General features: G+C 40.2%; 1 long non-coding RNA gene across 1 annotated transcript in view; it reads right to left on the reverse strand.

The window, feature by feature from the left end:
- Window positions 1-13,654: 13,654 nt before the first annotated feature.
- The window catches only part of LOC121016531 (uncharacterized), a 42,673-nt gene continuing 31,609 nt past the window's right edge, over window positions 13,655-24,718 (reverse strand). The window contains exon 3 of the long non-coding RNA XR_005784337.1: window positions 13,655-13,821. This is a non-coding gene — a long non-coding RNA (uncharacterized LOC121016531). The remainder of the gene's footprint in view (window positions 13,822-24,718) is intronic.

Here is a 24,718-nt window from a genome sequence, read left to right on the forward strand (position 1 = left end):
GCTCTCGAGCTGGTAGGGCTAAGTGGTGATGTTCATGGTGCTATTCAAAGTCCGAAACTGTCCTCGAGATACTCAGAACCAGTTTTCACAGTATTTAGCAGTGTGTAGATTGCTGGCATTCACATCCTTTAACAGGTTACAAACCTGACTGTGCGTGGCCAGTGGGGCTGCCCAGGTCCTGTTGGGAACTTTCGCCTGATGTCTCTCGAAACCAAGAATCTGTGCACAGGACCTGCAGACCAAGGGCGTCTTTGTGACTGAAAACCTCGGAAGTCTCTCCTAGGAGCCCTCGGCCCAGAGGTGCACCTGTCCTTTCTGTATCCTGCTCCGCCAATCCTTTATGCTTATTAACAGGTCCCAGGAATGTGTTCGGTGGAGTCTGGCTGTCTTTCTAGTGACCTGAACGTGTGTAAGCGCGAGATGCTGCCTTGAATCACAAGAGTATCATCGTCATCACGGCCAGTTTCACTGCTCGTCCTTGGCATCTGTTTCCAAACAACAAATCTAGCCTCTACATGATTGGAGTGCCCTTCTATTACTGCAACTGAAGGCTTTCCTAGAGCAGAAACAATTAAAAAAAAAAAAAAAAAAAAGTGCTTTTGAGCAAGGCCATGGTCGGGGACACCCAGGCAAGAGACAAAGGTGAAACACGTGAAAAATTTTGTATTTACTCTCTGGGTGATTTTAACATCTGCAGAAGGTTCCTGCAGGAGACAGGGAGCTGTGATCACGACCTTGGAAACCAACTCTGTGCCGGGACGACCTGATCAGGGAAACAGAGGAAAATGTCAGAGTGGAGGGCTGGAGGGGTGGGCCCCAGAGTCTTTGACAGTAACGCTGGAGTCAGAAGTACTGTCCAAGTTCACCGGAGCAAAGGTCCTCTCCCTTCCTTTAGAGAAGACTCCGGCCTTGGGGACACAGAGCGTGACGTGAGAAAATCAGGAGGTGTGTGAAGTGTCCCATTTCGCAGAGGAGTGTTACTGTTGGTGTCAGACCTTCCCGAACGATAACCCCAGCTTGCGCCCAGAAAAGCATTGAGGAAGCACGAGCTGCCTGCACAGCTGGTGGGAAGCTCCCTGCTCTGACGGTGACCACGGCACAACTCTGCCCCCCTCGTGGTCTCTGCTATCTGGGACAGATGCGCTGTGACAAAGCACCTCTATGTCTGCCTTCTGTGGACGTGTCTTTTCTGGAGACAGTTTGCACTTTTGACTAACTGAACAGCACACAGCTAGCTCGGTGGTATGTTTGTGCTTGGCCAGAAACTGATAAAGAATTTGCAGGATTGTGGCCGCGATGAGACAAAGGCTTCAGGAAGCCTTATTTAAAAGCTCCTGTCCCATCAGACACCTTGCATCTGCTGTTTTGTTTTCCAGCGCTTCTCTGTGCCAGTTCGTGTCCCCTGCATTGATGTTATTTAGCGCTGGTAGAGGATAGGCAGAGTGGAACAAGAAGAACGTTTTAACAAAGGACATATTTGTGTACTTGAGTGCCTTTTCTGGTTGTTTTGAAATGCCTTATTTATTTTTCACCTTCCTTGCCTAGAAAGGTTGCCGAATCGCTAAGGGAATACATATTTTGTTTTGTTTCAAAGTTAGATGCTCACAGGCCGAAGGGTGATGTGTGTGGGTCCGTTTTGGCAACCCTGCAGCGGCAGGAAAGACAGACAACAGTGTCCTCAGTGTATGTCCACTGCCGTCCTACACCCGCTCAGGGACTCGGCCCCAGCCCCCTTGCCTGGCTCTGTCACCACGCCAGGCTCCCTCTCCAGAGCTCTCGAGAAGAGCTCTCTCATCGACTGGGTTTGCAATGTTGTAAATGGCATCCAAATACAGCTGGGTGTTCTGTGACTTTCCTGTCAACAATTAGCTGATCTTTATAAAGTAATTAATCACAATGCACTCCTGGAAAAACCTCTAAACTACCATTAGCGTCTAACGCCTCTTCCCGAGTAACACGTGGATCTTCACATTTGCAATTTTAGACCACGCTCTCAGGGTTTATGATCAATCCAATGTATGAGTGTTATAATGAACTATTCAAGGTAGTAAGAGAAAGAAAATATGCTAAGAATAGACAGCTTCCATGTAGGTAACTCCTTTATGAGCTCCTATGTTACTACGGTTTCATAAACTTTAAGTGAGATCTAGGCTTTCTGCTCCCAAAATATTAGGATAAATTAAAAAAGGAAAAGAAGAAACAAGAATTGCATGAGTAATTCATCCCCATGAAGGAAGGTGACAGACGTGAAAAAGTGTATTCAATAATAGGCCTCCGCTGTTTCTGAGGAGAGGCAACTGTCATTCATATTGTTAACTTCTTTTCTCAGTGAGTGCCAGGAAAAACCAAAATTCTACAGAGTAAATGTTAAAGATCTTACCGGCTTTATTCAATGATTCATGAATCAGGCAGCATTCCATGTCGCCCACAAAAAGGAGCTCCGAGTTGCTGCACAAAGTAAAAGACTCTCACAGGCAGAAGGGAGTAGGGACAGGAAGTTCCATCAGCCAAGAGTGGATTCTGTGGCAAGGTCACTTTCCCTCAGGGGACGGCAGGGATCCATCAGGCAGATGACCTCCCTCCCGGCGACCAGGTGACTCCTGACTGAATGGTTTAAGACTCCATTTCTGGGAGAGGCTGATACTGTAAATTAAATCTCGTTTTGGTGACCTGGGTCTTGGCATAAGCGGCTCAATTTGGGGCCTGTTGTCTTGATTTTAACAATGTTTGAAGACACTCTCTTTGCCTTTGGTTTTCAGCAATTTGACTCTGAACTATATCTAGGAGTGGTTTCTTCTTTAAATCATTTTATTTGGCTTTTGCTCTGGTACTTGGCTATGTAGTTGATATTTTCAAACAAATCTGGAAGTTTTATGACAATTGTTTCTTCAAAATCTCTTGATTTATTCTTTCTTTTCTCATCTGCTGAGCACCGAGTTCCTGTACATTAGACCTTATGATACTATTCAGTTGTCTTTTTTTAAAAAAATGTTTATTTTTGAGAGAGAGAGAGAGAGAGAGAGAGAGAGCGCGAGCACGAGTGGGGGAGGGGCAGAGAGAGAACGAGACACAGAACCTGAAGCAGGCTCCAGGCTCTGAGCTGTCAGCACAGAGCCCAATGCGGGGCCCAAACCCACAAACCGTGAGATCGTGACCTGAGCCGAAGTCGGGTGCTTAACTGACTGAGCCACCCAGGCTCCCCAATACTTTCAGTTTTTAACCTTCTTTCTACGTGCTTCATCTTGCATGTTTTCTCTTAAAGTGTCTTACAGTTGGCCGATCTGTCACAGATTTGCTCTTCAGATCATCAGACGCATTTGGATGCCACATATTGTGTTGTGTATTTCAGTATAGGTTTTCCATTTTTTTTCAGTTTTTATTTTACTTTCTAATCTTCCTCGTATATTTTTAATTATATCTATATTTTCCTGTAGGCTTTTTATAAACTTTATTTTGAAAGAGAGAGAGTGTGTGGGAGGAGCAGAGAGAGAGAGAGAATCTCAAGCAGGCTCCGCACTTTCAGTGCAGAGCCTGATGCAGGGCTCAATATCATGAACCATGATTTCATGACCTGAGCTGAAATTGATGTCAGAGGCTTAGCTGACTGAGCCACGGAGGTGCCCCTCCTGTAAGCTCGTAAGCATAGTTTTATAATTTATGCCAAATCCAAAAAGTTTTTTTTTTTCTATTGTAAGAGTTAAATTGTAGTGTGAGGCTAACTTGTAGCCTTAAGAAACAACAGCTTTGTTTTAACACTATAGGTTAAGAGATAACAGCCTTATCAATCAAGGGAACAAAAGTTCAAGGAAAATCAACTGGATTAGTGTTTGATTGGATTGGGGCAAGGGTATGTCTGAACTGTTTCCACCCCCATCTGGGAACTATTCCTTTGTTCTGTTCCCAGGTGATGATAAGAGGATGTGATCGCTATAAAAACTCTGTACCCGGCCATTCGGCTGTTTGGGACCGCACTCTGGTCAAGAGTGTCAGTCCCGATCGGTTGGCCTTGCCTCTCATTGCAATATACTTTGTTGTGACTGTCACTGGTGCCCGTAGCATTCAGTTTCAGGAGTCGTGTGGATGCAACATTATTAAACACGGTTCACTTTTTATGTTTATCTATATAGCTATTTTAATCGTATGCAGAACACTGGAGATGATACCTTGTAGAGATTCTGTAATATATTTTCTTTCTGAAACCTGTTGAGCTTTTTTATTAGCAGGTACTAAAATGACTGTTGGATCACCACAAAGTCATAGAGGCTTTGAGTCTAACTTTTCTGGGCAGTGTCTAAACATACCCTTAAGTTCTTTGGTACATCTCCCACGGACAGATGTGGCCCATGCCCTCCTCCTTGGAGTCTGGGTAGGATTTTGATTTGCTTGTATTGGAAAGGAAGTGACAGAACTGATTCTGGTAGACTTCTGAGGCCAGGTCACAAGAACTGATTGCGTGTCTCCCTGGTCTTCTGGGACGCTCACCGTTGAGACTTGGGGCTGGTAGGTCAGAAAGGCAGGTCAGCTTCCATCCATTCATTAGAATACTTGACCTCTCCAGCTATGATGTCAGCAATCCAGCAACCCTGAGTTCCTCTCTGCTCGAAGGAATCCCAGGGCACGTGGAAAGGCCACAAATAAATGTTCTAGCCCAAACCCCAGCTCAGCTCCAGCAAAGCTGGCAGCAACCGCCAGATATGAAGGGAGACACCCTCAGTTAATCGCAGCACGCAGCAGAGTTGCTTGGATAATGGGGTAAATGCATGGGGTAATTTTTCTCAATGTTGATGTCTCTCCGTAAGATCTGCTCTGTTTCACATGTGCACGGGCACGTTGTGTCTCAGTCCCAGAGCTGTGTCTGCCTGTTGTGTGTTTTGTCATGGGAGCGTGAGAAATGGTATCTCAGTGTCGTTCAACTCCACCTCTTTTGTGATGCCTGGTCTATTGCACTTATTTTTTGATAAGCTGCCTGATTGTGTTTTTTGTCCAGTTTTGTTTGGGGTTTTGGGTTTTTGGGTTTAGGGAGGTTTTTTTGTTTGTTTGTTTGTTTGTTTTTGGCTTTTTATTTTTTAGTTAGAAGCCACTGTTCTGTAACATAAGTTGTAAATATTTACTGTTTTTTTTATTTGAGTAGTAGTACTCTGCTATGATCTATTATTTTTTTGCAATGAAAATATTTTACAGTTTTTAAAGCAATCGTATATATAAATCATTAACATTACTGTTCCTGCAATTCCAGTTATAACTAGACTATGTTTTTCTTCTATCATGTTATATAGGTATTTTATGTTTAATATTAATATTTGCATGGAGTCATTCTCTTACGTTTAAGATTCTGATTTATTTGGAATTGAAATAGAGTATAGCGTAAATGAGTGAAATAATTGTATTTCTTTCCAGATGGCTAGCCAGGTGTTTTAACACTAGTTTTTAAGCTTTTTCTTTTCCCCACTGTTAAGAATTGATGTGAAGATTTTCATCTTTGCTCTTATTAAGAATTGCGTCTGTTACTTGATGTTTTAAAGGTCCAAACATTTACAATGTAAACATAATTTTTTTGTTCCTAAGCAGCAATTTATCTTTTAATTTTGAAATAAATGTATTGATTTTTTTCAATCCATTGTCATTCTCAATTTATGTTGGTTTTTTTTTTCCTTCCTGTCAATACTTCTACCTTCAACAGATGTCACATCCTAATACTTTCCTATCAGATCATGTCTCTCCTTTTGGTTTAAACTTCTACAGATTTTGGGGGCACCTGTGTGGCTCAGTCAGGTCAAGTCATGATCTCACAGTTTGTGAGTTCAAGCCCCTGCCTCAGGCTCCATGCTGGCAGATCAGAGCCTGAAGCCTGCTTCGCATTCTGTGTCTCATTCTCTCTCTGCCCCTCCCTGACTGTGCTCTGTCTCTCAGAAATAAATAAATGTAAAAATAAATAAAAATAAATAAAAAATAAACTTCTATAGATTTTTCTACAACCTCACTCAAGGACGTCCTTCTGTACCTTTCATAGAATAAAGGCTAGCAAGTCTGATGGTCTTGTCTTAAAACCAGTGTCAGGCCCAGAAAGTACACGAGGTTTCCAAAGCACTAACCTATCCATGAGTTGCTGACCCAACGATGTTCATACTGATTAATCACAGCTTGGCATGTGTGTAGTTGGTGCCCACAGAATGTGACCGGGTGCACCCTTGCTTCCTTTTCCATTCCGGTCACTATCTGTTCTGTTACTCACTTTCTTCTTTGAGTACTAAACGTTAAACAAAAATTAGGAGGCAATATGGTATTATTGTAAGATAATGTAAATAATTTGCTACTTAAAGAACTCATGTTTTGTAAACAATCACCTCTACATTAGAAGAAACAACCTGGGAGCTCATGCTTTCTCCAGTCCTGGGCAGTTGAGATGAGCTGGTATCACCGGACGAAGCCAGATCACAGGAGACAAAGTTTCCTCCACTAACATGGCTCCGTTGCTATGAAAGCCTCCTGGATAAGGAATGAAGGCTGTGCAATGTCACTTCCTGGGCTGGAACCCCCTTGGTCACACAGAAAGCCTGCGTCCTGCATCCCTATACTCAGATGATAGGTACCTAAAGAATACGGGGGTGAGGGTCCTTCTGCTGCAGTGCGTGACCACATGCCCAGCTCTGCCTGCGCCAGCTTACTGCCAGAGGAATAACAATGGGGAGAAAGGAATCCTGTGTTTCAGAGACATCCTTGTTTATAAGTTGTTTTTGTAACTTAACAAATGTCAAAAGTGCACCTTGCACTCTGCACATTGTACACAACACTGTAATGAATTATGGTCATATTTTATAAAACATTTAAAGAGTAATTTTCTGACATAGTTATATTATGAGAAGAGGTTTTTGTTTGTTTTTTTAGAGAGAGTGCAAGAGCAGGGCAGAGGGATAGAAGAGAGAGAGAGAGAATCTCAATCAGGCTCCACACTCAGCACAGAGCCAGACGTGGGGCTTGAACCCAGACCCTGGGACCATGACCTGAGCTGAAATCAAAAGTCCGACACTCAACCAACTGAGCCACCCAGGTGCCCCGAGAAGTCTGTTTTCTTATAAATAAATAATAAATAATAGCTAACTAAATAACTATATGAAATGGTCATATAACTAAATGAAATAGTTTCTTTGCATTTCAGATTATACTTATTAAAAGATAGCTGGAAAATGCCCTCAAATGACCTCTAGTCTTTGTATCAGTGACTTTCAAATAGATTGTTAGATGTACCACCTTGGCTATTAAAACAAAACGGTGTCCTCCTCTGACTTATGGAAATAACTTAGTTATATTATTCCTGCATCTGGAACATCTCTGTCCAGTTCAGGAAGGAAAGTCAATCAAGTGAATTGAATCTGAAATAAAAATGATACATGGTGCTTTCTACTGAAATACTCACAATGTCAGACATTTAATGAGTAACACACGCTAACAGAAACTCTTACCTATTTAGGGTAAGCCCCAAAGCACTCGAAAGGCTTGGGTGTGGAATATAGATCCTGGTTCCACTTTGTTTCTGGAAGACTTTGATAAATCACTTTCAGAGTGTTTACAGAATTTATTTTATTCATTTTTATTTTACTTTCACTCTTTTGAATGTGTGCAGGTAAGATCTACTCTGAGGGTGTTTATAACAAGTATATGAAATAGTAGGCACCTGAGTGACACAATATTTGGCACACTAAAAATGCTCAATTAGGGTTAATTTTTAAATTATTATTGATAATTGCTAAAACAAAATTATGATTATATTTGTGCTTCCATAAACTGTCTGTACAGGGGCACCTGGGTGGCGCAGTCGGTTAAGCGTCCGACTTCAGCCAGGTCACGATCTCACGTGTCCGTGAGTTCGAGCCCCGCGTCAGGCTCTGGGCTGATGGCTCAGAGCCTGGAGCCTGTTTCCAATTCTGTGTCTCCCTCTCTCTCTGCCCCTCCCCCTTTCATGCTCTGTCTCTCTCTGTCCCAAAAATAAATAAACGTTGAAAAAAAAAATTAAAAAAAAAAAACTGTCTGTACAAAAGGTACAACTCTACTTGATGTAAAAAGAGTACTTTGCTAGTTATATATGGGTTTTAACCAGTTTCGTTCTGGTTGCAAAGCAGATATCCCATTTTATTGTATGACTTAAAAAGTCAGTTATGACTGACATTCATATTGCTGATAAGCTACTGAAAAAACACATCAAGGAAGTAAAAATACTTCAAATGATGCAGTTACAACAGAATCTTTTGGGCATTCTTCTGACTGAAGCTGTCAGGAAATTAAGCATTAAAAATAATAGCTTATTATGACCCAGCAATTGTACTACTATGTATTTACCCAAAGGATATACAAATACAGATTCAAAGGGGCACATGCACCCCAATGTTAATAGCAACATTATCTACAATAGCCAAATTATGGAAAGAGCCCCAATGACCACTGACTGATGAATGGATAGAGATGTGATGTGGTACATATGTGAAATGGAATATTACTCAGCCATCAAAAAGGAATGAAACATTGCCATTTACAACAATGTGGATGGAACTAGAGTGTATTATGCTAAACAAAATAAGTCAGTCAGACAAGGACAAATACCATATGATTTCACTCACATGTGGAATTTAAGAAACAGATGAACACAGGCAAAGGGGAAAAAAAGAGAGGAAAGGAAGTCATAAGAGATTCTTAACAATAGAGAACGAACTGAGGATTGATAGAGGGCAGATGGGTGGGGGATGGGTTAAATGGGTGATGGGCATTAAGGAGGCACTTGTTGTGATGAGCACTGGGTGTTAATGTAAGTGACAAAGCACTAAATTCTATTCCTGAAACCAATATTACATTTTATGTTAACTAGAATTTGAATAAAAAATTTGGAAAAATACAATAAAATAAAAATAATGAAAAAAAAGTAATAGGAGCCACTGTAGAATCAATAGTTCTTGCTTTTAGTGAAATCACACCTAAAGTAAACATCCCTAAAATGTAAGAATCTCAAAATTTTTGTTGTTATTAAGAAATTTGTTTTTTACTTTTTACAAACTTTTTTATATTGTAAAGCTCATTATGATGTTTAACCAGTTATTTGTAAAAAAAGAAACAACCACCAAAACCATACTTTACAGATACCAACGTTGTACCAAATGAAGTCATAGCTACCATATTATACACATTCAACGAGTTGTGTTCAAGAAAGTACCCTTTATTCTTTTTTTTGGTAAAAAGAGGCCTGTCTAGAAATGGATTATCCAGAAAAAAATATTTGAGGACAGATAAATTAATCACTAGTGAGACTTGGTCAAAGCATCTTCCCAGAGATGTAACAGTAAGATTTGTGTAATTTTGCTGACACCTGTGCACAACTGTAAATTAAGCAATCAGGTGCTAGTGTGCTTGACAATGTCTAGCCATCCATCCTCATCCGATTTTGGAACAAAAACATGCTTTCTCCTCTCAAACTAAATATTTTCTGTTTGACAACAGTAGATTTAAAATATTTGTTTTAAGTTATCCTGTTGGGATGAAAAATTTGCTAATATTTTTTAATGCAGAAAATATCCTGCCTTCTCTCCCTCTCTCTCTCCCTCCCCCTCTCCCTCTCTTTTCTCTCTGCCTTCAATCTTGATGTCTTGCAACTCATGATTAAAGAACTCCTGGCTTCCCTCCTAGCAATCTACATATTTGCCTGAAGTGCTCAACTTTTTGAAACTCCAGAATATTATTCCATACTAGAAAGTTGCATAGGTAGTTGGAATTGAGATTTACTGCAGTACTTTGCATGTAGAAGATGGTGTTAAATTTGGTAGTGATTGTGTGGCTATACCCAGAAGTTATTTATGAATTACTTAAAATGTAAAGAAAATAGGCCACCTAATCAACAGATGTCACAAACAACAACAACAACAAAACCTCATTTAATAAGTATAAAATATATTTGGAAATAAATCCAAATAAATATATTCCTGGAGGCTTGCAATAAATACTTGTCAATGGACTCTCTCTCTCTCTCTCTCTATATATATATAATTTTGTTTTTGAAAAGAAAATATACTTAGTGTTTACCAGTCATTGTCCCCAATAATAAGAAAGGATAAATCGAAAAGACAATGATATAGAGTGATAAATATAAAGGAAAATAAAAACAAAAATTAAAAAAAATGAAAAGTACTTTGCAAACTAATTTTCAAAACTCGTAAGTTTAAGACAAAATAAATTAGGACACTGTATTAGTTTTTGCCTTTCATGTTAGTGTTTTGTATTATCTATAATAAAAAATAATATTGTTTGGAATTAACGTTTTGAAGTGTATTAGCATTTTTGAGTTATACTTTTAAGAATCTACCTCGGTAGGGCACCTGGGTGGCTCATTCGGTTAAGCATCCAACTTCGGCTCAGGTCAGGACCTCACGGTTTGTGCGTTTGAGCTCTGTGCTGACAGCTCAGAGCCTGGAGCCCATTTCGGATTCTGTGTCTCCCTCTCTCTCTGCCCCTCACCCACTCACACTCTGTCTCTTTTTCTTTCAAAAATAAATAAACATTAAAAAAAAAACTTTTTTTAATCTACCTCGGTAAAGATTTTTTTAGATACCATCAAACCAGAAAGTTTATTTTCTGATTTCACATGTACACAGACTACATCCCAAGGTCTCTCAGATGTCCCGCCAGCATCTGAGAACACAAAGCTAATTGCATTGATACCCCCATTTCTACACGCAGCACAACACGTAGGGTATTGTATTTTTTAATTTTTTTAATTTATTCTTGAGATTGAGAGAGCAAGAGAGTGCACACGAGTGGGAGAGGGGCAGAAAAAGGAGACAGAAGCTGAAGTAGGCTCCAGCCTCTGAGCTATCAACACAGAGCCCAAGGTGGGGCTTGAACCCACAAACCATAAGATCGTGACTTGAGCAAGAGTCAGATGCTCAACTGACTGAGCCACCTAGGTCCCTGGAGGGGGTATTGTTTTTGGTTTTCATTTCCTTGGTTTGTTTGCAATAAATGGATCAGTCCTGAAATATTTAACTCAAATTGCACTAAAATGTTCATTACAAAAGATATATTTGGCTCACAGAACAGTAACTGCTAGTGTTTTTACGGTAGATCTCATTGTAAAATACACTATAATGGTTCTACGTGCTGTGTACTTGGGTCTGTCCTAGAAGCTGGTAATTTAATTCATCAGTTTTTTAATTTTTGTGCTTACAGAATGCTATCATTCTGTGAGCTGAACAGTTGTATTTTACTACAAACAATAATTAAGTCATGATTTGCCCAATTCTAAAACAATTAAGTTTATAAACATGTTTATCTATTACTGGTTTTTCCTCTATACTTTAAAAAAAGTCCTTGTTTTATTACTGATAAGCCTGATTAGAAACTATTACAAGCAGGAATCTGATTAAGATCACATTTTTAATTAATTTATTTTTAGCGTAGTCCATTGGTATTTGGCAATGTTCCTGAAAGGAAAAAAGAAGTCTTGACTTCCATAGATTTTGTCACATGACTAAAAATATTGTAGTGATAATAACAGTGGTATTGGTTTTTGAATGTCAAGAAAGTAATAGTAGCTGTAGTAAGAAGAAAATATCACAAGTAACACTAGAATTCAGGAGAATGTGTACAAGAAGAATTCACAGCAAGACAGCAATATCAGGAATGGGAATCTAAAGAATGTTTCTACTTTTATAAATGCAAAACCAAAGGGCACCTAGACTGTAGTTGGAGGCTGAACAAAACAAGTGTACCACACAACTGAGACGAGCGGATGAAGATGCAAACCTCTCATGATATTTTGGCAACAAGACCTCCATTTTGTTGTTGTTGCTACTGTCGTTCTTGTTGTTGTTAAGACATTTTAATGAGGGAGAAAAATCCCCAATTTTGAAAAACACTAACTCAGAGGCCATGTATGGTCCAAGAGGATCCAGCCTCCAGGCAGGTAAGGGAAAATTAAGGAGATGTTTGCTCCATAGTGAAAACCAGGCAAGTACAAGGAGGAACGTGAATTAGATAAATGAAGGTCAAGTGAGCCAGAAGGTTGAAAGATCATCAGAATTCTGCTGAGCCCCGTTCCCTCCATTATTTCATGTCAGATCGACGTAGGTAAGAAATCACAATGTTGTACATCCACATCGTCTCGTCTGTTATGCTTTGGGGCATCACTGTGTGAAAAGCACCACAGCCTGAGAAGGGCTAAGTGCTCTGTCTCCTCATTCCTTTGAGAGTTGGCCTATCTTCACATCTACCAAATGGCCACCTGCTACTGAGACTACCTGCCTGTTTGTTTCTGTTCAAAGAAGAGTGAAAACAACAAAAATAATAAAGGTACCTTATTATCACAGGTCCCAATCCCTTATCGAAAAATTGGACCAGATGTGATTGGGGATTCAGTGATCTTCAGATTTTAGGAAAGTGTTATGTGTAATACATTACATATAATATTTATATATAAAATATTACATACAATACAGCATATGGTGAGTTGACTGCTAAGTCTAGGACAGACTCCAGAACTGAATACATTAATATTTCTATAGAATGTATAGGGATATTTATAGAATAAATATATATCATGTCCTTCTTAGAGATGCCTGGACATATAATATATATTATATTAGTGTTGTGTCATTTCATGTCAGATTTTGATGTCAAATATGTCTTTCTAAGCTTTTACTTTTTACTTTACTTTAAATTTTCTAGATTTCACAAGTTGAAAAAAAAGGAATGTTGGTCTTATAATATCATTGTATTAATATATTTATCATTAAACCTCAAAACTACTGAGTGAGTTAGTTATAATTCTTCCCTTTTGAAGATGTGGGAATAACACTGAGAGTTTACAAAACTTGCTCATAGGCTATAGCTGATAAACAATGTGGGAGAGAAACTGAAAATGAGCTGTAAAGCATCCCTTTGAGAGCGAGATTTACACAGACAAGGATGATGTAGGTAGTCGCTAGCTGGATAAATCACTCTGTGCACTTTTACAGAGACACTTCCAAAATCATTTGTTGCCCTGATTCAACAGTTTCAGACCTACCAAGGTTCCCTACTTACTGGCTTCCAATACCTTCCTATTCTGGAAAGACTGTATTAAATTTTCTAAAATGCACTGCTTACAACTGTTATCCTGGAATAATTGCAATTTTTTTCTACTCTAAAAACTTACCTTCACAATATATGCAGTGCTCCAACCAGAGTCCATCAATATCAATAGATATGATGACACTGTATCAACCTCTCCATTTTCTGTCTTCATGTTATACTCTTCGACTACCTGGAAGGTTAAACAAAACCAAACTTTGAACTCTCTCTCATCCCACCCTCTCCAAACCTAAATGCTCATGGAGGATTCTGTAGTTCAGTAAACAATACTCCCACTTTTTCCATTGCTGGCTCCAGAAACTGAGACATTCTTTAAAAGGCCACCCGTGAGAGATTCTGTTTAAAAGAGAAGCATGATGATACCACGCCCTTTTTCAAAACTGATAGTCTGCATTTCAGTCAGAGAGGATGGCAGACTTGTTACTACGGTATATACAGTGAACTTCACATCTTGGTGCTTGGCTACTTTTCTGGCTGATAGGTCGTGGTGAAGGAGATGTTCTGAGGCTCATTAGGCTAGGTCATATAAAGCCTTACCGCATCTTCCTGAGTCTCTTCTGGTGTTTCCAGTTGGAACCAAGCTTCCATACTAGGAGAAGACCAGACCACACAAGTCGGTTACAGGGGGGCCCAGCTCATGGCCACATCAACTGGCCGCCATGGGATTGAGCCAGCACAGACATGCAGCCCACTCAGTCCTTCAGACGTCAGCTCCTGTGAAATATGACACCAGTCACACTTGATATCCATGTAAGATCTACCAAGTTATACTCAGTCAACCCACAGAATGAAGAGACATAATAATAAAATTTTGTTTTGTGCCAATATGTTGTCAAGTGTTTTGTTGTGTAGCAATAGATAGAAAAAAATACCCTTCGCCAAAGATTCAGATCACATAGTATTTTTCCTTCCTCATAGTTATTTAAATATTTTCAGGGAATAACACTTATAAATTTTTTTTTTTTTTTACTTGTGTGCAGACTTCTGTGAATTCTGTTAGTCAGGAGGGAAAAAAAAAAAAAAAAGTACAGAGTGCTAGTTTGCAGACATATCCTCATTTTGAAGTATCCGGGCTTGCTCCCAAGCAAGTTTTTTGAGCCAGGAGCCACCTGCTTAGAGACATCCCACCAGTCAAAGTTACAGATGATGAGACACCGCGTGGCTTGAATGTGAGATTCTCCAAAGGCTTCATGTTAAACACATGAGGTTTTCCAATGTAAAAACCCACTTCTTACAAGCATTATATGCCCTTATGTAAAGGCAAAGAGCTATGGTCCTGGAGATTGGTCCTGGACTGGCTTCACGTCCATAAAGTTAGAAAAAACTGAAATAAAAGCGTATTTCAGAGACGTGAAGCAAGAAATCATACATGGAACATCGGCGGGAATGGTGGATTAAGAGTTTCTAAATTGTTGCCTCTCCATAAGAACAGTGAAAAAACTGGAAAAAATGGAAAAACTGGAGAAATAAAATTTTTTGAAAGTCTGAAAATAACCTAAAGCTTGTAATGATCAGAGAGAAGTTTATTCATTAAAACAGTTGAATCTTGGTGAGAACATTACAAGTTACCCTATTTCCATCCCCTTGTCTGAGCTCTGTGGTAACCCTAAAAAACAATGGCTGCTTAATCATGGTGACAAACAGCCGGCTAGTGGCCCCTGGGGGTGGAAGAAGTTTGGAGTTCCTGAAAAGCATTAGTTTCAGAGAACGGTCATTTCTTGGCCTGTCTGGCAGGTGCCTGCAAATCTTCCTCGTATGGCTTATCCTCACTTGACTTAACTGGGAGATCAGCACAAATAGCCTGTTCTCAGAGGGTGTTTTCAAAAACAGTAGGCAGCAACTGTCTAATGTCGCAGCTGCCTGTGGCAACACTGGGGTAGGAGCCAAAAAAAAAGGTCGAAGGTGAACTTTGGGACTGAGGGATCCATTAGGGTTTTGAGAAGCTCCAGCATATTCCAGGGAATCTAGAAGGCCACACACATGTATAGGCCTGTGCACGTGCCCAAGGCTATCTACATTCCTAAGGAAGGAGTGAGAGCGTCCCAAGCTGCCACTTCTGGTTGACCCCGAGGCTCTATGCAGGCAGGAAGTGAAGCAGAAATGTCAACCACCGGCCAGAGCATCTCAGGTGTGTCACAACACACATTCCCACGCACAACAAAGAATGGGAAACCCACTGGTTCCAGGATTTAAAGGAAAACGTGATGAACTGGACTATATCATAATTAAAACTTCTGCCCCTAAGAGACTCTTAAAGCCACAGACTGAGAAAAAGTTTGCAGATCATATATATGATAAAGGACTTGTATCTAGAATATGTAAAAAAAAAAAAAAAATCAAAACTCAATAAGAAAAAAAATCTAAACAATTTGAACACTTTATCAAAGAAGACATATGGATGTCAAGAAAGCACTGAGGAATAAAGAAAGTGTGGGCCCTCCACATGATGGCATGCCACCACCAGCAGAAAGGAATGAACTATTAATGTTAATGAGGCAACATGAGTAAATCTCGAATGTGTTGTGCTATGATGGAGACAGAGTCGAGGTGAATATATTATAAAATGCCACTGGTAGAACATTCTTGCAAAGGCAAAGGTGTAGCAACAGAAAACAGAGAAGTGGTTGCTAACACGGGGAACAGAGGGAGGTGGAAGGGCCGGGGAAACATTTTGTTTCTTGAATAACACTGGCCAAAACTCACTGACCTGTGAAGTCAAAAAAGATGAATTTTACTGTCTTTATATTATACCATAATAAAAAAATAGAAGGAAGAAACCCCCACTATCAACTACATGTAAATAAATACCAAACAACATCACTGGCGCGGTAGAAGGAAGGTGGAAAATGTTTGCATTCGGTGTTTGTACCCTAATATTGAAAGAGACAATTTTAGTATTTAGTATAGTAAATTCAAAAATTCTAATTTGGTTTTTACTTATCAGTGGATACATCCCAACAGACATAGATAATTTTAATAGGTGGTTTCACGTGTTCCCCGAAGGAACATCTGTTTTTCTGGAAGGCAGTACGTTCTAAAGTCAGCCAAATTAAACCGACTATTACCCGTTTGAATCATTATTACAGCAGTGAATGAGAATACCTAACCACATTTTCCACAGCAAGGACAATGATTGTTTTGCTAGATAATTTTTAAATTTATTCCTTCTGCTAGTATTGGAACTCTTCATAATGTTTTCTTTCTAAGTGGTTATATTTTCCTAAGTGCTCAGAGCTTAGAGTTTAGTGGTACTTCAACCCACATAGATCATTCTTCAAGTTCAAGAGCCACCGACATGAATATGTATAATTTTTACACCTCAATTACCCATTTCGAAGTAAAGACTGTTTATATTCTTTTTACATTGTTATCATCCAAATGCAAACCCTTTCATCTCTTGTCATGACATGAGCATGAGGGAGGGCCCTGTCCTTCAAATAGAAAAATGGACGTGGACTATTTGTCATTTCCCTGGGAAGAAGACCTTGTTGTTTTACGATGTCTTTACTTCTGCTTCGGTTTATCTATTCCCCTTCTCCCCAGCTTAATTACTTAATTTGTGGCTTAATAATAGCACCAGATTAAGAGATCATTTGGTGGTGCCTGTGTGCGCCACTACATGGGGTTGTGACAGCAGATTAGTTCCTTTCGCTGATCTGTGGGGATGTCCAAGATAACACAAAACAATTTAAAGCACGTGCCAGCACTTAAGCAATCTCTTTACAGGATTATGTTATTTAATCCACACAGAATTTCATTGAACAATACATCGTTATTATCCACAATTTAGCAATATGGAAAATGAGACGGAGAGATTAAGGATTTTGCCCAAGGTCAGGCAGCTGGGAAGAGGCTGTGAAAATAAACCTTCTATCTTACTTCTTTTAAGAGAAATGTAAACAAAATGACAGCACTTCCCCTTTGATCAAGGAAAATACAAAATCAGGAATGTCAAGTGGGTCCCACATTCAATGTTCTTGGGGCACATACACAGACACAGACACATAGGAGGGGCAGGAGAAAATGTTGGAGGTGAGGGCTGTGTTTATTACATTGAGTGTGTGAGCATGCATCATCGCACCTGTATGCATATCTCCAAACTCATACAACTGTACATAGTAGATACATGGAAGTTTTTTCTATATCAATTATTCCTCAGTAAATTGGTTTAAAAAAAAAAAAGAAATATAGATATCGCTTTAAGCATGCAATCAGCTTTCATTAAGCAGACACTGGTAAAACAAGTCGGGTGGGCCTATAAAAGCTTGGTTTTTCAGGCTTTAGGTTGTAAAGCATTTCTCTGCTGACAAGAGAAGATAGAGGTCATAAAATGTTCAAGACTCAGGTTGCTTAACAACGAATTCACCCGGTAACTGATCCGGACGGACAAGAAAGTGAAACTAAAATGTGTTTCTCTGTGGTCACATATGGCAAATTTTATTACATTTTTTTTACCATTGGGTTAAAAAAAAAAAAAAAGAATATTTCTTATCAATATTTTACTAAGAGAGTTGCAGCTTCCATATTACCATGAATATATGGAATTAAGAACATAATTTGAGTTGTTTTGTTAGTTCGGGCCACTATAGCGAAAATGCCATGGACTGGGTAGCTTAAGAAGAGAAATATATTTCTCAGAGTTCTGGAGCCTGGAAAGTTCAAGATCAGGTGCAGACCAATGCAATTTTTTTTTAACTTTTTTTAATGTTTATTTGTTTTTGACAGAGAGAGCATGAGCGGAGGAAGGGCAGAGAGAGAGGGAGACACAGAATCGGAAATAGGCTCCAGGCTCTGAGCCGCCAGCACAGAGCCCGACACGGGGCTCGAACCCACGGACCGCGAGATCGTGACCTGAGTCGAAGTCAGACGCCCAACCAACTGAGCCACCCAGGCGCCCCAGACTAATGTAATTTTTGATGAAGCCCCTTTTTCTGGTTTGCAGATGGATTCCTCTTTGCTGTATCCTCACAAACCGGTGAGAGATCATCTCTCTCTCTCTGTCTCTGTGTCTCTTTCTCGTAAGGATGCTAATCCCATTCATGAGGGTTCCAGAGGCCCTGCCTCCAAACACCATCAAAAAGGGGATTAGTGCCCCATTTAATACATGGATTTTGGGAGAGACACGGACATCCATAGAATCATCAGAATGGTTTTCATACAGTGGTCGTCTATACTATTTTTTAACAATGGGCAAATGATTTCTTCCATCCTTTATTTTTTCAAACATGTAGAAAGAATATCTATTTTTTTCTCAGAAAACCGCTTTTATTGTATGCCTCTTGCAAGAGTTTCAAAAAGATATTTATAAATTGTTAAAAAATATTTAAGTTCTCTGATAGTTTCTAAACCCAAATGCATGTGAAAAGTCAATTGCCAAATAGCTAAGAGTTTGATTATGAATCTTCCTGACTCAGGACCCATGATCTTAACCAGGAAGCACTTCCTGTATGCCTCCTTTGCTTCCTGGTTTTGGTGGTGGATTAGTAACATCCCGCACTGATTGGTTCACGCTCTGTGCCCTGGGGACAATGCGCGTCCTTTCTGGAAGCTGGTGAAGGTTGGGGACTTCAACTTTTCAGAGAGAAGTACGCGATCTTTGTCAGATATTCTTGCTCTTAACACAACCAGTAAAACCACAGATTTGTCACATGTCTGAAAATGTCCATAATATTTAGTGATAGCTATGCACAAAGTGTGAGTGACCTAGATTGTCAAATTAAAGCAACATTTTTATATATCAAAACTCTTAGCAAAAATCTAGTTACAAATCATCGGGAATTATCTTGGCATGAAGTGGAGAATTTCTTTATATTCCCCCATTATTAACTATTTGCTGAAAATACCACTGTTTTGTAAGTGTATTTGATTAAATGTAAATTATCTCCTGGTTAGAATTTAAATCTCAATGGTAGTGGAATGGTCATTAAGGTACTAATTTTGAGTCTAGCATTTAGCATGAAATCCTTTGTTATCATCTATTTTAAGCTGCTTTTATACATAATTCACAGATTTGCATCTGCAGCGTTTCTCCTTGTAAGTGCCTACTGTATTCAGCTGCAAGTCCTACTGTGTACGTAGCTCTGTGAGCCCTTGACTGTAAGTTAAGGAGACTTGCAATTTAAAGGAAAAATATTACTTTTCTCTTTTTGGGCATTTACCTTAAATTACAATGTTGCTTGAGACAGAAGAAATGGATGAAAGAATGACTTTTTAAAATATATTCTAGGGCGCCTGGGTGACTCAGGTTAAGCATCTGACTCTCGGTTTCGGCTCAGGTCATGATCTCACGGTTTGTGGCTTTGAGCCCCGCGTTGGGTGCAGAGCCTGCTTGGGGTTCTCTCCTCTCTCTCTCTCTCTCTCTCTCTCTCTGCCCGTTCCCTACCTCTCTTTCTCAAAATAAATAAAGAAGCATTTAAAAATTTTTAAACTAAATAAAATAAAATATATTCTCTTCATCAAATAAGTGCAAAATATGAGAAGACAAACATTTCCATATACATAAACCCTGCACTGCAAAAAAAAAAAAAAAAAAAAAAAACCCCACAAAAAAACAAAAAACAAAAAAACAAAATTAGGGACTCCTGGCTGGCTCAGTCAGTGAAGCATGCAACCAGATCTTAAGGGTCCTGAGTTCGAGCCTCATGCTGGGTGTGGGGGCTTCTTAAAAGAAAAAAAAAAATTGTTTTAAATAACCAGACAAACAAAAATAAAGGTTTTGAAGCAGGTCATTGAATGAACTTTTCTCAAATTAGGATTTTTATTATGGGGAATGCATGTATTTACAGTTATTACTATTGGTTAGGTAAATAAGTTACTATTTTTTCTAAAGACACACACAGCACTTTATGCTAATTGAAACATTCAGTCATTTCAAATGCCTTCAAAATATTTTTTTAGTTCCTTAATAACAACTGATGTAAATATTTATGGCATGGATTAACCATTGGAAAACTGATTGTAACACAGTATTCAGATAGGTCCTTTAATATTTTATAGAATGCATAACACATTTAACAACAGACTTCATTCAGTTTAACTAAAATCTCATTAACTTTTTACTAATAGTTTGGTGCCAAGCACTAATACAATAGAAAAACTCATGAAAAATGTACTCATAAAACTCTCATATTCAAGAGTGAGTAATTTCTTATTCTGCTTAATTTTTTCTGTGCCAGATTTTACTTTTTATTACTCAACAGTGGAAAACCTTCAAGCCTAATTGATGATATTGTAATGTTCAGAATCTACTTGGTCCCTACATTCACCATTTTAATCACCTGTCTCTCAGAATCATGTTACTATCCACGTCAGTAACAAGAGGAACCTCACCCCTCACCCTCTGAATCTTCCTGCCACATAAATATGTTAATAAGGTGAGTTGGTGTTAAGGTCTTTTACAGAACGTACTCTCAACTCTGGTGCTCCAATTCACCGAGGTAATTATATTGTGGATCCACTATTTGGTTAAACAAACAGACAAAATCACTTTTCACATTATAAAAAACCCTATACAGCATTATTCATTATAATAAGCATTGAGTTTATTTTCAGATATGATTATGTTTAAAGACTGTTTATATTATGATTCTTCTGTCATTATCGACCTCACACAGGTCTGGTTTGGATGTTGCTTCCGGTGACTGCATCACCCCCACACATACCCCTCACCGTCTGTTGGCCCCACAAGGACTTTTTGAACTCTAAGGTGTTTGGGGCGCCTGGGTGGCACAGTCGGTTAAGCGTCCAACTTCAGCCAGGTCACGATCTCGCGGTCCGTGAGTTCGAGCCCCGCGTCGGGCTCTGGGCTGATGGCTCAGAGCCTGGAGCCTGTTTCCGATTCTGTGTCTCCCTCTCTCTCTGCCCCTCCCCCGTTCATGCTCTGTCTCTCTCTGTCCCAAAAATAAAAAAAAAATAAATAAAAAATAAAAAAAATAAACGTTGATGAACTCTAAGGTGCTTGAATACAGATGGGGAATCAATACAAACAAAGAGATGATACCCAGCTCCAGAAAACCCCATTAAGCAAATAAATATGCTGCTAGAATCTTTTGTTTCTGTGTCTGAAGCAACTATGTGTTTTAACAAGTCTTTTAAATTTTTTTTTTCAACGTTTATTTATTTTTGGGACAGAGAGAGAGTATGAATGGGGGAGGGGCAGAGAGAGAGGGAGACACAGAATCGGAAACAGGCTCCAGGCTCTGAGCCATCAGCCCAGAGCCCGACGCGGGGCTCGAACTCACGGACCGCGAGATCGTGACCTGGCTGAAGTCGGACGCTCAACCGACTGCGCCACCCAGGCGCCCCTAACAAGTCTTTTAAAATAAGCACACACTTGGGGCGCGCCTGGGTGGCTCAGTTGGTTAAGTGTCTGACTCTTGATTTCAGTTCAGGTCATGATCTCGTGGTCATGAGATCAAGCCCCATGTCAGACTCTGCGCTCATAGCCCAGAGCCTGCTTGGGATCCTCTCTCTCTATCTCTTCCTCTCTCTCTGCCTATCCCCCCCCCTCCCTGAAAATAAAAATAAACAAACTTAAAAAAATAAGAAATATAATATGGTATATTTGCAAATATTAATGAACTATTATATATACACTGTTAACTCCACAGTTTATTAGGATTTCCTTAGTTTTTACCTAATGTACTTTATCTCTTCCAGGATCCCACCCAGGATAATACTGTGTCATTCATTGCCTTTTCTTCCTAGGTTCCTCTTGGCTGTGATAGTTTCTCAAACTTGCCTTGTTAGTGATAACCTTGACCTTTCGAATGCCCCTCAGGTGTATTGTAGGACTTTCTTCTACATGAGTCTATCTAATGTTTCTGCATAATTAACTTGAACTTAACAGATTATGAGAGGAAGTTCACAGAGGCAAAGGACCATCACAGCATATCAAGGGTACACACTGTCCGTGATTTATGACCAGTGGTGGTGTCCTTGCTAACCTAGGGAAGAAGCATTTGTCACGTCTCTCTATAGCAAAATGATCTTTCCTTCCCTCTTTGCACTTTTCTATCTTTGAGAAGAAGTCCCAGGCTAAACTTGGAGTTACAAGCACTGTCAGAATAGGAGTTTTTTTTCCATCATCGCACTACAGTAGCATCAATTTGGACAGCCAGCCACAGACAAGAGCACTTTGGTGGGAGTCTGAGACCAGCAGAGAAGTTCCTGCACACCACAGGAGACATAAATTCCTAAATATATACATGGAAGAGCGTAAGGAGTCACCTTATCCAAGACAACCCCTCCCCCAGTGCAGTTTAGCTCAGGAACATGAGAGGACCCGTCAGCCCATGATTCCTCCAGCAGGAAAAGGGGAGCATAATGAATGAGGATCCAGCTTCCCCAGCTGTGCAAGATGCCAGCCTGTGCAGCTAAATTCTTTCTGATCTCACCCAGAACACTGAGGTGGCAGGCCGGGCCGCAAGGAGAGGGATACTGAAGTGGTGGGCCAGGCCGCAAGGAGAGAGACAGCTGGGAACAGGGACAAGAGGTGGGAGTCAGGGCTCAGAAATCAGGAAAGACCCACAGATCCTATTAACTTCTTTGTGCATGCCATCTGGGGGCCTGCCCCTGAGCCAGTTCGATGCCTCACCACAGACCCCGCAAATGTCCCACAGGTGTCCCTGATGCTCCAGACGCCTCACTCCCCTGGCTTCTGTGGCTGGCTCCCTGCCCATGTCACTGCAGGTGGCCAGTGTGAGCATTTGCTGATGGTTGGCAAGTGCGTACAGATAAATGGCTCGAGGCTGCAGGATGGGGAGAAGACACACGAATTTGAGCACTGCAGGGCACCACCCTGGGGAAAACAAGATGGAGGCTTCTAGCCTCTGCCCTGGCTTTGCAAGATTGGGAGGCATGCTTAAGAATTACCCCCACCCCAACTTCCACACACTCATGGAAGGGCACCAGAGGCATGGTGTAGACAAATCCGTAGAAGTCTGAGAGAGCCTCAGAGTCCCAAGCAGGCTGACTGTTGAATGTATTTCTCCCCCTAAATCAGTCAATAAAGACTGAAGGAAGTGACTGGTTCTTCAAAGGTGAAGAAAACAATGCAAGACTTCAAGAAACATAAAAAATCAAGGAAAGGAACATAATAATTGCTCAGTAACCAGTACCAAAGAAATGGAGATGTACAAAAGGCTTGACAACGAACTCAAAATAAGTTGGGAAGGGGATGCATTTCACAATCTTATGATTAATTGTCCATCTTTTAGTGGGGCTGGGCCATCGGGCTGTGATCTCACAAACCAGTTGTGTCAAACGCTGCTTGGGGATGAGTCAGATAAAGCACGAATGTTGACCATGGGTTTTGGGAACGTACGAGCCGTTGGAAACCTTGTTAAGAGCCATTTCAATTGAATGGTAGAGACAGTAGCCTGGTTAGAGTGAACTCAAGAGAAAAGGTACAAGCAAACAATGTTGAGGACAGTGATTACAGAGCATTTTTTCTTCGGGGAGTTTAGATCTGAAACGTTACAGAAAAATAGGGCATTTGCTGGCAGTGTCCTGGAGCAGGGGTCAACGGAGAATTAAAGAACAATTAAATATGAGATATTACCACATATTTGTGTGACAGAAAGGATGAATTAAAGGGGGATTATCACAATTTAGGAAATGAGGGCAAATTTTTGGAAGAATGGCATCCCAAATCAGTGAGAATGGATGGCTTCCTACATGCAGGCTTTATAATCTGGACATGGACAGTTCATGATTATATTAGGAAGGGAGATAACATATATGGACCCAGATAGAGAAAACAGGTAAGTGTGAAAACAGAAGCCCGCGGTAATAGTCTTATGATTTTCTTCTCATCTACCAGTGCACTTGAAGGAAGGTCATGTGCTTATACCACAGGCAACAATGGATGTCCTTGTGGAAAACACATCTCTGCTTGCTTACTGGATTTATTATGTTGGAGTAGGAAGAGTAAACAGGTATATCATCATAAGCATAATTAAATTCCTCTCAGACTTAACCGGAAGACATCACATTCTCTATTACCCCGAGTCAAGACAATTACGTCAATGAACAGAACAGTGAACTGTGGGTTCACATTGAAAGGCCTTTGCAACTCTGTTGACCTTAGTTATATACGGCTTCTCTCACTGCCTCTTCCTGCACTTGGGCGCCCTCCCACACATATCTGTGCCCTCGGGTGAGGCTTGGGACTATTTTCTGAAAATCAAGGCATACAAGATTTATTCAAAAGATCTGTATTTCTAAATGCTACTTTTGGTAAAGGGCAAACCAGGTACCTCAGCAAGTACTCATTATGCTATTTCAACAAACATTGGCTATTTTTGGTGCATATGTTCACCTTTTACACATCAATTTATTATTACATTCTCCAAAAAGTGGCCAACTAATAAGCTGCTTAGAAAAGCGACCTCCCTGGGGCACCTGGGTGGCTCAGTCAGTTAAGTGTCTGACTTCGGCTCAGGTCATGATCTCACAGTTTGTGGGTTCAAGCCCTGCATCGGGCTCTGTGCTGACAGCTCAGATCCTGGAGCCTGCTTTGGATTCTGTCTCCCTTTCTCTCTGCCCCTTCCCTGCTCATATTCTCTCTTTCTCTCTCTCTCTCTCTCTCTCTCTCTCTCTCTCTCTCTCT

This window comes from Herpailurus yagouaroundi, unplaced genomic scaffold, assembly GCF_014898765.1.
Source record: "Herpailurus yagouaroundi ecotype Mexico unplaced genomic scaffold, PumYag 211, whole genome shotgun sequence".
In the NCBI taxonomy this organism is placed as follows: domain Eukaryota; kingdom Metazoa; phylum Chordata; class Mammalia; order Carnivora; family Felidae; genus Herpailurus; species Herpailurus yagouaroundi.